Here is a 16933-nt window from a genome sequence, read left to right as displayed (position 1 = left end):
CAGGCTGTTTCAACTTTGAGTCTTCTGCTTAAAGGCACATCCCGATTATGTGTCCCTGGACAAAATAATAAAAATAAACTAAATGGGAACAAAGGAAATAAACAGGAAGGGCACTTGTATAAGCAAAATACTGCGGATGCTGGAAGTCGGAAATAAAAACAGAAAATGTTGGAAAAGCTGAGGTCAGGCAGCATCCATGGAGAGAGAAGTGGGGTGAACATTTTGAGTCCGTGACACCTCTTCAGAGCTCTGAAGAAGAGAATACGGACTCAGAACATTAACTCTGATTCTCTCTCCACAGATGCTGTCAGAGACCTATTTTGTTTTTGTTATAAATTATTATTTTGCTGAGAGCTGGGAAAATTGAGGACAATTCACCGTTGGCTCCTTTTGAGCAGTTCCAAAGCACCTGAGCTGCCTGAGAGGATTGGCACGAGCCTGCCTCAGCATTTCCTTTACTGAAAAGAAATGGGGGTTGTGAGGAGGGGGGGGGGGGGGGGGAGGGGGCGGAATCAGAGGTGAAAGAAGCAAGAAAAATAACATGGGATCCTGGCCAGGATGCTGGCAAATAGCAATGAGAGCCCATGTTGCCAGTAAGGCTGGTGTCATTAGCCAATGTGATGAACATACTTTTGGACTGCTCGAGATCAGAGGAGCGAAGGATTCACCAGAATTCAAATTATTCTGCAAACACTTTAGAGTGGTAAATCTAAATGCAAGGCACAGGAAACCGATGAAAAAAATCCATGCAAAGAAAAACATTGGTGACACATACATGAAGTAATGCGAACTGATCCCAAGGATGTAGGTTACAGAGAATTTTATGGATAATATCACAAATTCACAAGAGAGTTGTGTTTTCTGAACCCCATACTTTAACTCACTTATATTATCCCTTGCTTTGCACTCAAGTTATATATGCGGTGAATTTGTTTGCATCCTTTGTTGTGATAAATTTGTCGGTGATATCTGGCCGACAATCTCTGTATGAAGGTGATGCAAGTTTTGGGCTGCAACACCATATTTTAAGGCCTGAACAGGAAGGTAATAAATTATGGTGTGGCAGGTACTCAGGTGCTGCAACAGCACATTCTGTAGAAGTGACCAAGCATGTCTTGCATTGTTACTGTAGATGCAGCCAAGAGTCACAGAGATATAGAAGAGATGCTGTGCTAAGGATTCCTTCAGTCACTTTCACATCATTTCAATAATAAGCTATGTATAATGGTAATGGATGGTGCAGTTACCAACTGTGTCACTAATCAAATTATCTGTTGCAATTTTTTACAATTAAAAACCTGCTGAAAACACTTTTCAATGGTCAACTGTTGAATTCTTGGGAGCACAGGTTGTGGATAGATAATTTAATTCATGGCCAATTTTTCACCTCACTCCTCTCTGAAGTTCCAGAGCTCAGCATCACTAAATGATCTTTGGGAATCTGGGGCACAATTCTCCCATTGGGAGACTAAGTCCCGACGCCGGAGGGAAAACCGGAGTGTTTCACTCCAGCGTCGGAGGCCGTTCCCAGCCCCCTATTCTCCCGCCCCCCGGGGGGCTAGGAGAGGCGCCGTGTTATTTACGCGCGCCGGGACTTGGCGCCGCGTAAAAGCGGCACCGCGTAAATGACGCGACCGGCGTTGCGTAAATGACATCACCCGCGCATGCGCGGTTGCCGTCCTCCCCGCGGCCGCCCCGCAAGAAGATGGCGGATCAATCTTGCATCAATCTTGGTGGAGGAAAGGAGGTCCTCCTTCAGAGAGGCCGGACCGCCGATCGGTGGGCACCGATCGCGGGCCAGACCCCTTTTGAGCCCCCCCCCCAGTGCAGGAACCCCCCTTGCCCCACCACAGGCCGCCCCCCCCAGCGTTCCCACGCTGTTCCCACCGGCAGCGACCAGGTGTGGATGGCGCCGGCTGGAACCTGTCGTGTTGGGCAGGCCGCTCGGCTCATCCGGGCCGGAGAATCGCCGCTCGCCCATTACCAAGCGACGAGTCTCCCAGCGGCCAGCCGTGACCAGCGCCGCGCCGGTTTGGGGGGGGGGGGTGAGAGAATCGCGTGCGGGTGTCGAGATGGTGTGGCGAGACTCGCGCGGCGCCCCGGCGATTCTCCCACCCGGCGAGGGGGGGGTGGAGAATTCCGCCCCTGGTCTATTACAAGCTCATTGCACATTGTGGCGTCTTACACAGGGACATGCAAAAATGATGGTTAGGAAAAGTCCAGCTGCTCCATCAAGCCTACCCCAAATCAACAGCTATGCCAATAGAGGCCTCATGGCCAGCCTGCTTTACACTGTAACAGTCCTTGGGCGGAATTGTCCACCCCCACGCCGGGTGGGAGAATCGCCCGGGCGCCGCGCGAGTCCCGCCACGCTGTCCCGACGCCCGCAGGCGATTCTTCCCCCCCCCCCCCGCCCAAACCGGCGTGGCGCGAATCATGGCTGGCCGCTGGGAGAATCGCCTCGTGCCGTTGGTAATGGGCGAGCGGCGATTCTCCGGCCTGGATTGGCCAAGCGGCCTGCCCTACACGACAGGTTCCCGCCGGCGCCATCCACACCTGGTCGCTGCCGGCGGGAACAGCGCAGGAACGCTGGGGTGGCGACCTGTGAGGGGGCGAGGGGGGCTCGTGCACCGCGGGGGGGGGGCTCAAAAGTGGTCTGGCCCGCGATCGGTGCCCACCGATCGGCGGGCCGGCCTCTCTGTAGGAGAACCTCCTTTCGTCCGCTCCCCGCAAGATCGATCCGCCACCTTCTTGCGGAGAGGCCGCGGGGAGGACGGCAACCGTGCATGCGTGGGTTGCCGCCGGCCAACCCACGCATGCGCGGGTGATGTCATTTACGCGGTGCCGGTCGCGTCATTTACGCAGTACCGCTTTTACGTGGCGCCGGCGCGTATAAATGACGCGGCACCGCTCCTAGTCCCCCGGGGGAGGGAGAATAGGGGGCTGGGAACGGCCTCCGATGCCGGAGTGAAACACTCCGGTTTTCACTCCGGCATCGGGACTTAGTCTCCCGATGGGAGAATTGCGCCCCTTACTTTGTCGTCTCCCGATGGGAGAATTGCGCCCCTTACTTTGTCCAACCCGTCACCGGAATGCTTCCAAATTATAAACGGGAAATTAATTGCATGCCTTCTCCATTTTTAAATTTATTTCTGTAACTAACAGGCCCAAAGTTCAACATAAAGTCGCAGTGGGATATTGCAACGTGAGTTGTCTTTGGGCAGTGAACCTTGACCTGCAGATTGAATTCGGGAGAAAAGCTGAGTGGCGGGGGGGCCAACAAGGCTGTCATCTTATTGAATGTCAACTCAGTTCCTTGGTTCAGACTATGTTGGAAATGTTGTGCTGTGTTTGCAAGATCTCTTCAAAACAGAGCAAGAGGTTCAGTGATCAGTCCGTTTGCTACCCCAGAATGACTGCTGGAAGATTCTCCCTGCTATAAAGGTCATTTGCCCTGATATAACACGTGTGTGCGGCTTTATTTGAATCCATCTGCCATAGTAGACTCCTAACCCAATTTCAGGAGTATCATAAACTGGAGATTAACATACTTTGCTGTAAAATGTTGGCATTTGCAATTGACTGGTGCAACAGAAGTTGCTGGCTGAAATGAGACAACAGCTTTTCTCTCAGTGGTACCATTTCTAGGATGTTTAACAACAACACAGAGTCCTAGTAATTAAGGAAAAGGAGGCTGATATGTAGGGATCCCATGGTTCTAACTGCTCAAGGGTATGTAAGCATGAGTCATTTGAAAATGTAAAGTATGAGCTGCCTATTTAGCGCAGAACTCACCTCAGATTGAATTGTTAACCTTTGTAATCAAACAAAAGGCGAGAGTCGTCAAACCCGTGTGTTAATTTATGTGTGGGAAATGTGTTATTTCTGCCTGAATCAAAAAGAAGATTGTGCTTCAAAGGAGATAGGAGATTTAGAAATGGAACGAGAATTTGTTTGAGGCATTTACTTTTGCAAAAGAAATATATTTTTGTGTTTCCTAAACTACTTAATCTCACCTCTGTTGATAGTTAATGCAGGTTAGTGGTCGTGTTACCATTGTCAAATGTTCTTTTTTTAAATTAATGTTTGTAAACCCAATCAACAACAGAGTGATGCAAGTCTGGGGCAACAATAAGGTCATAAAATAGCTCAAGTAAGAACATAGAAACAGGGGTGTCATTCTCCGACCCCCCGCCGGGTCGGAGAATCGCCGGGGGCACTGTAATGCAGAATAAGGCCAGCAGCGCGGGTTCAATTCCCATACCAGCCTCCCCAAACAGGCGCCGGAATGTGGCGACGAGGGGCGTTTCACAGTAACTTCATTGAAGCCTACTTGTGACAATAAGCGATTATTGTTATTATTATTATTATTATTATTATTAAGGGCACTCCCCAAAAGCCCGGTACGCGTAAGGTGGCATGCGTGCCATCTATTACTGCATCCCATTGATGGCGGAGAATCCTGCTTCCCAGGCATCTTGTTGAGCCTGATCCATGTCAAACTTTATAAAGTCTTTATATAGAAGCACTTGTGGTCTGTAGCTTCTGAGGTGCCACGCAATACCCCACTTGAGTCCTGGAATGATCCTGAGGCGTAAAAGTTCAGGGCTGCGGTGACCTTGATGTATTGTTCTCTTACCTGCTGTATCCGGATGGCTTTGATGTGTGGTGTTGATCAGAGAACAACGAGTCTTGTAAACCGACAAAACTATTTCATTAACCACGACTAACTGGATTCGACACTTATTGCTAGGAAACAAACAGTTGATTGGTCACACATAAACTATGCTCACTATACTCATCTACATCTAACTCACTAACGTAATAAACTACTCTTTTGCTCTATCACTATCTTCAGTCCTTCTAGCCAGCTCCTGCTCCTACTATCTACTCCTAACTTCTGCCCCACAAGGCTCTGCATCATCCCTTATATACTTCTGAGACAAGCTCCCTCTCATGGTTCTCTGTGTACATTTTATTAACCCTTACTTTACTGGCATGTGGTAGCGGGCTCCCTCTTTTTACCTCCACTCGCTGGCTTATTCTGGGTTTGGTTCTCCGTTGCCCAAACCCCACCAATGCCCGAGTGATTCTCTCTCTCTCTCTCTCTCGCCGGTGGAACAACAGCCACCTTGCGCCTACTTCACTAGAGTACCGCCCCCCCAAGAGAGAGAAAAGGAAAACTGATGCCTATCCACTACCTGGCAGCCTTTCCTGAGTGGACGGGTTCGAATCGCCCAGAGTGCCCTCGGTTCTCGACTCCGGAATTATGGTAAGGGATATTTAAATTGTGACCCGACCAGGGATAACTGATGAGAAAATGAAAGAGCAAGATGGACTCCAATCAAGTTCAAATCATATATCTTTTATTAGCCACCAAGATTAAACCTCATCAACACCGGAAAACAACATGTAGGTATCTTATACTCTATAAACTATGACTATGAGAATAAAAACTAAACGGACACAACGTAAATTCTAACTGTAAACAGTATTAGCAATGTATTCCACTGTGAAAGGTTCATGCACCCACCATTCCCACAAAGCCTCAACTGCTATGCTACCCTCGGGAACTTCGCGAATTACTAGGAAATACTCACAATCCTGGATTATAAATTACTCAGTTGAGTCGCGCTTGACCTTCTGGGCTGGCTGCGTGCTGTGAAAAAAACCTGCTGTCTGAACTCGGTCCAGGAGAGTCCGAAGAGAAAGAGAGTTGCCATGTGGGTCCGAAGAGAAAAGAGAGCGAAAAGGCTGCCAAGCCGCACTTTTTAAAGTTCAGATTTCAAAAAGTCCCGTGAGCTCCGCCCCCATCGGCAATTGCAAGAACAATGGTCCCGGATTGTTATCAGCCTCAGTGATAGCACAGTTACAGATTGCTTTCCCATCATGGAGATGGGTTTCTCCTTACTGCTGGATAGCCCCATTATCGTGTCTATTGTATCTTATCCAGGTCCATTGTGGTTGGTATCGATCTTCCAATCTCGATGCGGGTCTGGTCTGGTGATGTCATCTGCTCCCTTTGTGTTTCAGTTAATCTAACCAGCAGCCCATCTGGGCTCTGACCGTTTGTGAATTCGACTGGGGGCTGAGCCTGCTGGGAGAAACAGCCAGTTTCTGCAGCCAAATGTGGCCACTTCTACCATTTAAAATGGCCAATGTGCGTTTTTGGTGTTGGTGTTGCCCGAAAAACTTACACATGTATAATACCATACTTGACAGCCACCAGGAGCAGTTATCCTCCTCCTCCACGTGGTGCCAAGTCCGCGAGGACATGGCACAGGTGCCACTCTATCCCCTTTGTTGAGGTGGAGCCTCCTGCAGCACATGCTGTCCATCATCTGTCAGAAAGGTCAACAACACCTGTACACCTTGGGCTGTCACCGGCCTCCCCTTCTGTGTCCCTTCCTGGCCTGATGCGTGGCCGGGTCCGCGGTGTGTGGGGCGGGGCCCTACACATGGGCCGCTGCCTTGAGCCTCTGTCGATGCTGCTGGCACTGCCTTCTCTGATTGGGATGTTAGGCAATAACTTCCACATGCTATACGGCACACCTACCCGGGGGAATCCACTTATCTGTGATTGCCAATTTCCTATTAGCAATAGTCTTCAGCCGCGCGGGCAGACGTCTCCACGGTCAGTGGGAGTTATTGGTGTTCAGTGGGACAGGCAGGGGCTGGGGTGACCCCTGTTATGGGTACAGATAATCTAGGGGGTGGCATAGCGGACCCGCGGATGTCAAGACACCCACGCTCCCCAGCCCATGGGCGACCACCACCGATGGCAGAACACCGCACCCCCCCCCCCCCCACCCCCCCCCCCCCCCCCCCCCCCCCAACCGAGGCCGGCCCCTTAAGGGGCTCTCTCTCCGCAAGCACAGTTCTGCCAGGCTCATTGCCCGGGAGAGAAGATGGCTACTCACCTCCTCAGATCCCACAGCAGCCATTCGCCAGCTTTACGTTTTTAAAAAGGAGTACTCATCGGTGCTCGCGTGACCACTTGCTGGGGAAGTGGTTAGATCACGGGAGGCCGTTAGATCGGGGGTGGTTTCCATTAATTGAATGGAGTTTGGCTTTAATTGGTGATTATTGGTTTCTTGCCACACCACAGCGGAATCCTGATTTCACCAACAGGAGTGGGGCGGTTAGATCGCAAACCGACCGACGCCCGGCATGGTCACGATTTTGTTAGGCCTCTCCCGCATTCTAACAGACGCGTCGCGCTCTCACTCAAGCACAACGCAGCCGTAAAATTGCTCCACGAACGTCTTGCTCTAGAATAAATCTAAAACTTGAGTAAAGATTAGCTCCCTGTTTCCTACAGAAGTCTGTCAGGAGTTTAACACTGATTTACTCTGATTTCAGCTTTACTCAGGCTACCACACTTGGCTAAAAGCCGCCTTGACATCAAGCTCAGTTACTCTCACCTCACCTCTGAAATTCAGCTCTCTTTTCAATGTTCGGACCAAGGCTGAAATGATATTTGGAACCAGGTTGTCCTGGCAGAACCCACACTGTGATTCAGTGGCAGGTTATTGGTGAGTAAATGCTGCTTGATAGCACGGTTATCGACCCTCTTTCTCCACTTCGCTGACGATCTAGAGTAGGCTGATTGGTTCGTATTTCAGATGACAGAACATACCCGGCCTATTTTTCACTTTGGCCGACAGATGCCAACATTGTAGCCGTACTGGGGATAGCTTGGCAAGCAGTGCAGCTAGTTCTAGAGCATCTGTCATCAGTATTGCTGCCAGGTAGGATTTTCTGTGTTCAGTTCAGTCAGCCGTTTCGTGAAATAACGGGAAGTAAATTGAAATGGCTGAAGACTGTCTTCTGTGACTCTGGAGCCCTCAGGAAAAGCTGAACTGGACCATCCACTTGGCACTTTTGGATGTGAATGTTCTTGAAGCCTCCTCCTCTTCTTGTTAGTTGTTAAATTGCCCATCACTATCCGTGCCTGGATATACCAGGACCTCAGAGCTTTGACCTGATTTGTTGGTTGTGGGATTTGCTTAGCTCTGTCTACAAGCATGCTGTTTCCACTGTTTCGTATGAATGTAGTGCTGTGTTGTCACTTTACCAGGTTGGCACCTCATTTCTGAGTGTGCCAGCTGCTGCTGGCGTGCTCCTACACACTCCTCACTGAACCAAGGTCGGTGTTCCAGCTTAATGGCAATTGCAAAGTGAGGGATATGAATCACTTTACTATTGCCATCAAGCTGGAACACCAATCTTGGTTCAGTGAGACCTACCTGGTCATGGAACACCAAGCTGGAACACCTACCTGGCCATGAGGTTACTGTTTTGGTGAAATACAGTTCTACTCCTGCTGATGGCCCACAGCATTTCACTGTCGCCCAGGCCTGAACTGTTGGGTCTTTTCTGAATTTATGCCATTTAACATGATAATAGTGCACACAATACTATGGATTGCTATCATCGGTGTGAAGCTGGGACTTTCTCCTCACAAGGACTGTGGGATTATCACCTCCTATCAATACTGACATGGATGGCTGCATCTACAACAAGTAATTTGGTCAGGATGAGGCTTTTCTCTTGTTGGTTCTCTCACCATCTTCTGCAAGCCCAGTCTGGTAGATATTTCCTTCAGGACTTAGCTAACTTATTTAATAGTAATGTTACCAAGCTACTCTTACTGATGGGCATTGTAGCCTCCCATCCAGAGGAGCTCTTAGCAAAACCTTCAAGATTATAAGACCTAATAATTCAAAATGGACACCAATGAAAAACAGACTGCTTAGAGAATCATGGTGTGATCTTCCCAAAAGGGAACAAAGTCCCCGACCGACCGCGTTTAGCCGTGTGTTCCCCGGCACTTGCAATGCCGAGAAACACATGCTATTCGACACGACTCACTTTGAATAAGGGGCCTAAATGGGGAAGGCACAGCCAAGGCCGCACATAGCCCCATTTTGTACAATGGGGAGCTCTGCTAGCCGGACCTCCATTGTAGCGAGAGATTGGGACGCCATTTTAAATGGCATCTCCAAGGCCCACAAAAAAATCCACAACCTCCCCCCAGCCCGAACACAACATGGGAGGATCTCCCTACACCCACCCCACACCGCCCAACAACGGCAACTCTAGCCCAATTGCAAGCAGGCAAATAAATTGCAGCTTGGCACCACCAATCTGGCACCCAGGTGGCGCTGCTCGGGTACCCAGGTGACACTAGCAGTGCCAGGGCACCACCCTTCCCAAAGGGCATGCAGTTCGGGGCCTGCGATCCCCTTGGAGATCCCCACGAGTGACGTTCCGTCTGGTCCCCATTTGTGGGGACCAGTGCCAACCGGCGCTCGCCCGAGGTCCCCGAGGTGAAGGGATTGAATCCCAAAGCCTTAGATACCTCGGAAATCTGCACGTTAGAGTGAGACTTACTGCCCCGTTCTAATCTAATATGCAGATTTGTCAAAAGTTGATCCCGCCCATTGTGGGTGGCGTTTCCCTTGCAATGCCTCGCAAGATTGCATTGAATCTCACAAGGCGTTGCGAGATGGGTAGATCCTGGGAGCGGTGTCTTCCAGCTTTCACCGACCACGCTGCACCGTGGTGAGCTTCCTTTCCGGTGCAGCGTGACCGGAAGATCGCGCCAGCATAGAAACAGATGTTGTCAGCGAATTCAGTCAAATATGCAAATGTTTTGGTGAAATAAGCCAAGTGACAAATGCAGGAGATGGGGAGGGAGTGGTTTCAACTGCCTGCTAACTGTTACTCATCTGACAAACTGATGGCCAGCAAGAGAGGAGAAAGAAGCCCTAATTTGCAATTTCCAGGTGCGCTTGTATATGGGTGAGCAGTCAACAATTGAAACAGACATGAAGCTGTTGAAATAAAGGAACCCGGTTCGTCCATCCATCTCAGAGATCTATGTGAGGAACTTCGGGACTGGAGTCATAAGACCATAAGACATAGGAGCAGAATTAGGCCACTCGGCCCATCGAGTCTGCTCCGCTATTCAATCATGGCTGATATTTTCTCATCCCCATTCTCCTGCCTTCTCCCCATATCCCCTGATGCCCTTATTCATCAAAAACCTATCTATCTCTGTCTTAAAGCCACTCAGTGATTTACCCTCTACAGCCTTCTGCAGCAAAGAGTTCCACAGATTCACCACCCTCTGGCTGAAGAAATTCCTCCTCATCTCTGTTTTAAAGGATCATCCCTTTATTCTGAGATGGTGTCCTCTGGTTCTAGTTTTTCCTACAAGTGGAAACATCCTCTCCACATCCACTCTATCCAGGCCTCGCAGTATCCTGTAAGTTTCAATAAGCTCCCCCTTCATCCTTCTAAACTCCAATGAGTACAGACCCAGAGTCCTCAACCGTTCCTCATACAAGTTCTTCATTCCAGGGATCATTCTTGTGAACCTCCTCTGGACCATTTCCAAGGCCAGCACATCCTTCCTTAGATACGGGGCCCAAAACTGCTCACAATACTCCCAATGGGGTCTGACCAGAGCCTTATACAGCCTCAGAAGTACATCCCTGCTCTTGTATTCTAGCCCTCTTGACATGAATGCTAACATTGCATTTGCCTTCTTAACTACCGACTGAACCTGCACATTAACCTTAAGAGAATCGTGAACAAGGACTCCCAAGCCCCTTTGTGCTTCTGATTTCCTAAGCATTTCCCCATTTAGAAAATAGTCTATGCCTAAATTTCTCCTTCCAAAGTGCATAACCTCACACTTTTCCACATTGTATTTCATTTGCCACTTCATTGCCCACTCTCCCACCTTGTCCAAATCCTTCTGTAGACCCCTTGCTTCCTCAATACTACCTGTCCCTCTACCGATCTTTGTATCATCTGCAAACTTAGCAACAGTGCCTTCAGTACCTTCTTCCAGATCATTAATGTATATCGTGAAAAGTTGTGGTCCCGGCACAGACCCCTGAGGCACACCACTAGTCACCGGCTGCCATCCTGAAAAAGACCCCTTTATCCCCACTCTCTGCCTTCTGCCATTCAGCCAATCCTCTATCCATGCCAGAATCTTACCCTTAACACCATTGGCTTTTAACTTATTCAACAGTCTCTTATGCGTCACCTTGTCAAAGGCTTTCTGGAAATCTAAAAAAATCAAGTCCACTGGTTCTCCTTTGTCTAACTTCCTTGTTACCTCCTCAAAGAACTCTGGGAGACACATGGATCCTTGGGACAGTCCTCGGGGATGGGGACGGTCTCCTACGCGATTCAGGGGCAGGGGGCCGAGACACACCTCCTCCTGGACTACTTACGATGACATGACCAGGAACTACCGGCGCATGGCCAGAAGGCCCCATGCAGGACCCAGACACCGTCCCCTGTATGGCCAAGGAGGAGACCCGAGGCCAGTGGGGAACCGGGACCCCACCCGCCCATTCTGCCTCCTGTTGACTGCTGAGATGCTGGGGGATCCGGTCAGCGACGGCGTGGACAGCGAGGCGGATTCCGATATTGGATCGGCCAGCGACGACACACCGGCACCACTTGTACTGGCAGCCTTACCGGCTGGGCCATGCCAGCTGCAACGTTCTTCGCGGAAGCGGCGGTCCCCAGTACGCTACACACCTCCAGGATTGATTGAATCGCCCCTGGAACTTCACCCGCAACACAAGTTTACACGGGACTCTTCGCCTGAGGACGTGAACATTTCTCAGGACTTGGTGGGGCGGGGTGGGGGGAGAGGGGTGGGGGGGGTGTTACGATCCCCTACAGGGACAGAACTGTATAACCTCCGCTTCCCCTCCTACACACCTGAGTATGAGCTACTCAGGTGACTATGGGGCGGACCTCCCACCTAATTGGAGGAGCTCCCACAGAGCTTCCCAACCTGGAATCAGTTTGGGGAAGGAGACCCTGTGGGGGAGTGGGGAGTGGAGAGTGGAGAGGGGAGAGGGGAGAGTGGAGAGGTGAGAGGGGAAAGTGGAGAGTGGAGAGGTGAGAGTGGATAGTGGAGAGGGGAGAGGGGAGAGTGGAGAGGGAGAGTGGAGAGGAGAGAGGGGAGAGTGGAGAGGGGAGAGGGGAGAGTGGAGAGGGGAGAGGGGAAGGTGGAGAGTGGAGAGTGGAGAGTGGAGAGTGGAGAGGGGAGAGGGGAGAGTGGAGAGTGGAGAGGTGAGAGTGGACAGTGGAGAGGGGAGAGGGGATAGGGGAGAGGGGAGAGGGGAGAGGAGAGAGGGGAGAGTGGAGAGGGGAGAGTGGAGAGGGGAGAGGGGAGAGGGGAGAGTGGAGAGGGGAGAGGGGAGAGTGGATAGTGGAGAGGTGAGAGCGGAGAGGGGAGAGGGGAGAGTGGAGAGAGGGGAGAGGGGAGAGTGGAGAGGGGAGAGGGGAGAGGGGAGAGGGGATAGTGAGAGGGGAGAGGGGAGAGTGGATAGTGGAGAGGTGAGAGCGGAGAGGGGAGAGGGGAGAGTGGAGAGGAGAGAGGAGAGAGCAGAGTGGAGAGAAGTGATTATTGTGACTGGTGTGGAATAAAGTGAGTTGTACCATGTCAGCCTGGCCTCTTGTGGAGTCTGTTCCTTCATCTACAACAATGGCCACGGCGTTTTCTGTACAATTTGCATGGTCACGCCAGTGAACATAGAACATTACAGCGCAGTACAGGCCCTTCGAACCTCGATGTTGCGCCGACCTGTGAAACCACTCTAAAGCCCATCTACACTATTCCCTTATCGTCCATATGTCGATCCAATGACCATTTGAATGCCCTTAGTGTTGGCGAGTCCACTACTGTTGCAGGCAGGGCATTCCACGCCCTTACTACTCTCTGAGTAAAGAACCTACCTGACATCTGTCTTATATCTATCTCCCCTCAATTTAAAGCTATGTCCCCTTGTGCTAGACATCACCATCCAATGAAAAAGGCTCTCACTGTCCACCCTATCCAATCCTCTGATCATCTTGTATGCCTCAATTAAGTCACCTCTTAACCTTCTTCTCTCTAACGAAAACAGCCTCAAGTCCCTCAGTCTTTCCTCATAAGATCTTCCCTCCATACCAGGCAACATTCTGGTAAATCTCCTCTGCACCCTTTCCAATGCTTCCAAATGCTTCCTATAATGCGGCGACCAGAATTGCACGCAATACTCCAAATGCGGCTGCACCAGAGTTTTGTACAACTGCAACATGACCTCATGGCTCCGAAACTCAATCCCTCTACCAATAAAAGCTAACACACCGTACACCTTCTTTACAACCCTCTCAACCTGGGTGGCAACTTTCAGGGATCTATGTACATGGACACCGAGATCTCTCTGCTCATCCACACTGCCAAGAATCTTACCGTACGAAGTCTTACAACATTACAACGAATCTTACCATTAGCCCAGTACTCTGTCTTCCTGTTATTCCTTCCAAAATGAATCACCTCACACTTTTCTGCATTAAACTCCATTTGCCACCTCTCAGCCCAGCGCTGCAGCTTATCTATGTCCTTCTGTAACTTGTAACATCCTTCCGCACTGTCCACAATTCCACCGACTTTAGTGTCATCTGCAAATTTACTCACCCATCCTTCTACGCCCTCCTCCAGGTCATTTATAAAGTGTGCAGCGTATAAAGCATTCATACCGCTGGTCACGGAACCGGAGCATGACATTTGGTTTGGCACCCAGCGCCGACCTCGATTTCCGGCTGTCACGAGATTCTCCGCCCGATTGCGTTTCACAATTCCGGCATTGCTGGACAGAGAATTCAACCCAAAGTCTTTTCAACATTCTGTTAAAATTCCTATTGGGCGGCACAGTAGCACAGTGGTTAGCACTGTTGCTTCACAGCTCCAGGGTCTGCAGTTCGATTCCCGACTTGGGTCATTGTCTGTGCAGAGTCTGCACGTTCTCCCAGTGCCTGCGTGAGTTTCCTCCGGGTGCTCAGGTTTCCTCCCACAGTCCAAAGATGTGCAGGTTAGGTGGATTGGCCATGCTAAATTGCCTATTTAGTGTCCAAAAAGGTTAGGTAGGATTACTGGGTTACTGGAGTAAGGTGGCGTGGGCTTAAGTAGGGTGCTCTTTCCAAGGGCCTTTACAGACTTGTTGGGCTGACTGGCCTCCTTCTGCACTGTAAATTTTATTCTTCTATGATATGATTCTATTGAATATTAACTTCTTTATTTGCAATCAATTTAGAGGTGAAATTAAATCTAATGATTTTCCTTAACCCCGACAGTTCAATAGTGATGCAACCAGCAATGTGGCTACTGACCTTTCAAAGCACTTTGTGCGTGTGGAATGGCTACCAGTGGTCGGTAGTCGGGTAGTAATTTGCTTGAACAGTTCAGATGATATAAATAGATGATTTATGCCTTTTACTGAATACCGCTGGTTTCAATTCATTTGTAAGTGTGAATCTGGAATTATGTAGTTAACATTTATCTTTGTTTCTGTTCATCTGAACGAAATACCTCCACAAGCATTCGGCACTTTGTGAATGAATTTCAACCCCCTCATTGCAAATTTCACAACAAAAAAAAGCAGAAATAATCGTCCATACTTAACAGAAAATAATATATTTCTGTTAGAGAGAACCTGGGCGAGATTCTCCGACCCCCCCGCCGGGTCGGAGAATCGCTGGGGGCTGGCGTGAATCCCGCCCCCGCCAGTTGCCGAAGTCTCTGGCACCGGATATTCAGCGGGGGCGGGAATCGCGTCGCGCCGGTTGGCGGGCCCCCCCGCGCGATTCTCCGGCCCGGATGGGTCGAAGTCCCGCCGCTAAAATACCTGTCCCGCCGGCGTAAATTAAACCACCTACCTTACCGGCGGGACAAGGCGGTGAGGGCGGGCTTCGGGGTCCTGGGGGGGGGCGCAGGGCGATCTGGCCCCGGGGGGTGCCCCCACGGTGGCCTGGCCCGCGATCGGGGCCCACCGATCCGCGGGCGGCCCTGTGCCGTGCGGGCACTCTTTCCCTTCCGCCTCCGCCACGGTCTCCACCATGGCGGAGGCAGAAGAGACTCCCTCCACTGCGCATGCGCGGGAATGCCGTCAGCGGCCGCTGACGCTCCCGCGCATGCGCTGCCCGGAGATGTCATTTCCGCGCCAGCTGGCGGGGCACCAAAGGCCTTTTCCGCCAGCTGGCGGGGCGGAAATTCGTCCGGCGCCAACCTAGCCCCTTAAGGTTGGGACTCGGCCCCCAAAGATGCGGAGCATTCTGCACCTTTGGGGCGGCGCGATGCCCGTCTGATTTGCGCCGTTTTGGGCGCCAGTCGGCGGACATCGCGCCGTTTCAGGAGAATTTCGCCCAGTCTCTCTTACTAACGGTCCCTCGAATCGAGGAGGAACCTTTCCATTGGAACCCATTTAACATGGGGAGGTTGTTCCGCTGCAGCTACCACATGGTTCTGGCTGACCAGGAAACTCTCCTGCTCTTACCGCTGACTTTTGCATACCTGAAGGATTCACAGGTTGACTGTCAACCTGCTTGGTCACGCTGCAAAACGTAGCCATGAAGTCCTGGGGTGGGACTGAAACGAAGAGCCTCTGGTTCAGAGTGGTGGAAGCCATCCATTGTGCCACAAAACCTCCATGAAGCCGTCACTGAATGGTTCTAGTAGTTGCATTAAAAATGTTGGAGATATGTTTGTATGAAACATAATGACTGCATTTGTGATGATGTTGACAAGACTGAAGGATAATTGGTCAGACTGCTACGTACTCTTTAATATTCTATACCACCAGCAACATATAAGGTCTAAATATTTGCCACACCAGGGTATAAGGTACTTTAGGCCGCTCTTCTAATCTGTTCAGCGTTCATTTTAATTTCTGAAAATTGACCGCCTTCAATCACGTGTTGAGATATCAGACCCCGCAAAGGTCTCGACGGACAGACTGTGGGAATTGCCTGGGATGTTTGAACTTCCGATGGGCAATTCTCCTTCTCCCCAAGACCTTCAGAAAAAGTCTCTGACTCTGGGTTAGATTGAAGACTTCGGGCAGTTCTGACTTACTTACCTGGGTGGTTACCCGGAAAACGTGAGATAGAAAAATCCTAGTTTAACCCTTGGGTAACAAACACCCCAAATTTGCCTCTCAGCCACCTGACTACCTCCCCTCCCACCCACCCCAACAAACCTACCTACTCACCCACCCTACCAGCTGCCATCCTACCCACTCACACAACTACGTACTCACCCATTCACTCACTCATTCATGAACACACAGTGATGCTTGGGAACATCTAAACACATATCAGAATATGGTAGCCAACGCTGTAAAAATGGGACGTTGCCTCTGCACAGATTCTCTACACTGTTCTCTCTATTGACTCCTGCACCATGTGAGTTCTGCAGGATCTTTGATTGGAAGTTTTGACAGAAAGACCATCCACAGGTAAGTGGGTAGTTTTCTGTCTGATCAGGCATAGACGTTCAAAATCTGACTTATTTGTGCCCATACCACTCGATTACCCACCTTAGGCAATTGGCCTTGATGTGATAGCCTATTCTGTGTGTCATGGTTAGATAGACAGCCTTCATCCAGCCCCTGATCTATCGGATTCTCTTCCTTAGATCTGTCATTGCAACACTCATGATTGAGTCACGCACAGAGTGCCTTGTCACCTCCTATCAGTTGTTTGAATTCTGAGAGCTTGTAATCAATTCTGATTAACTGAGAGATATTTGGCTAACCACTGTTTTACCATTGTGCCCTATTACCTTATCATGGGGCCGGTTCAGTTCAGTTGGCTGGACAGGTAGTTTGTGATACAGAGCGAGGCAAACAGCATGGGTTCAATCCCTGTACCGGCTGAGGTTATTCATGAAGGCCTCGCCTTCTTAACCTTGCCCTCGCCTGAGATGTGGTGATCCACAGGTTAAATCACCACAAATCGGCTCTCCTCATCAAAGGGGAAAGTAGCCAATGGTCAACTGGGACTGTGGCAACTTTATTACCTTTCACGGGCGATTTCACTCCCTACAACCCTCTCTTCTGTGATACACCAAATC

General features: G+C 50.3%; 1 protein-coding gene and 1 long non-coding RNA gene across 5 annotated transcripts in view; one reads left to right on the top strand and one right to left on the bottom strand.

Moving 5' to 3' along the window:
- The window catches only part of LOC140395407 (uncharacterized), a 56884-nt gene extending 51177 nt beyond the window's left edge, over nt 1-5707 (bottom strand). The window contains exon 1 of the long non-coding RNA XR_011936179.1: nt 5601-5707. This is a non-coding gene — a long non-coding RNA (uncharacterized lncRNA). The remainder of the gene's footprint in view (nt 1-5600) is intronic.
- Nucleotides 1-16933, top strand: part of LOC140395406 (protein shisa-6-like) — an 877428-nt gene that overhangs the window by 454147 nt on the left and 406348 nt on the right. The window lies entirely within an intron of this gene.

The sequence above is a fragment of the Scyliorhinus torazame genome, chromosome 18 (assembly GCF_047496885.1).
Source record: "Scyliorhinus torazame isolate Kashiwa2021f chromosome 18, sScyTor2.1, whole genome shotgun sequence".
Taxonomy (NCBI): Eukaryota; Metazoa; Chordata; class Chondrichthyes; order Carcharhiniformes; family Scyliorhinidae; genus Scyliorhinus; species Scyliorhinus torazame.
Note: the sequence above shows the minus strand (reverse complement) of the source record. Positions and strands in the feature narration are given on the sequence as shown.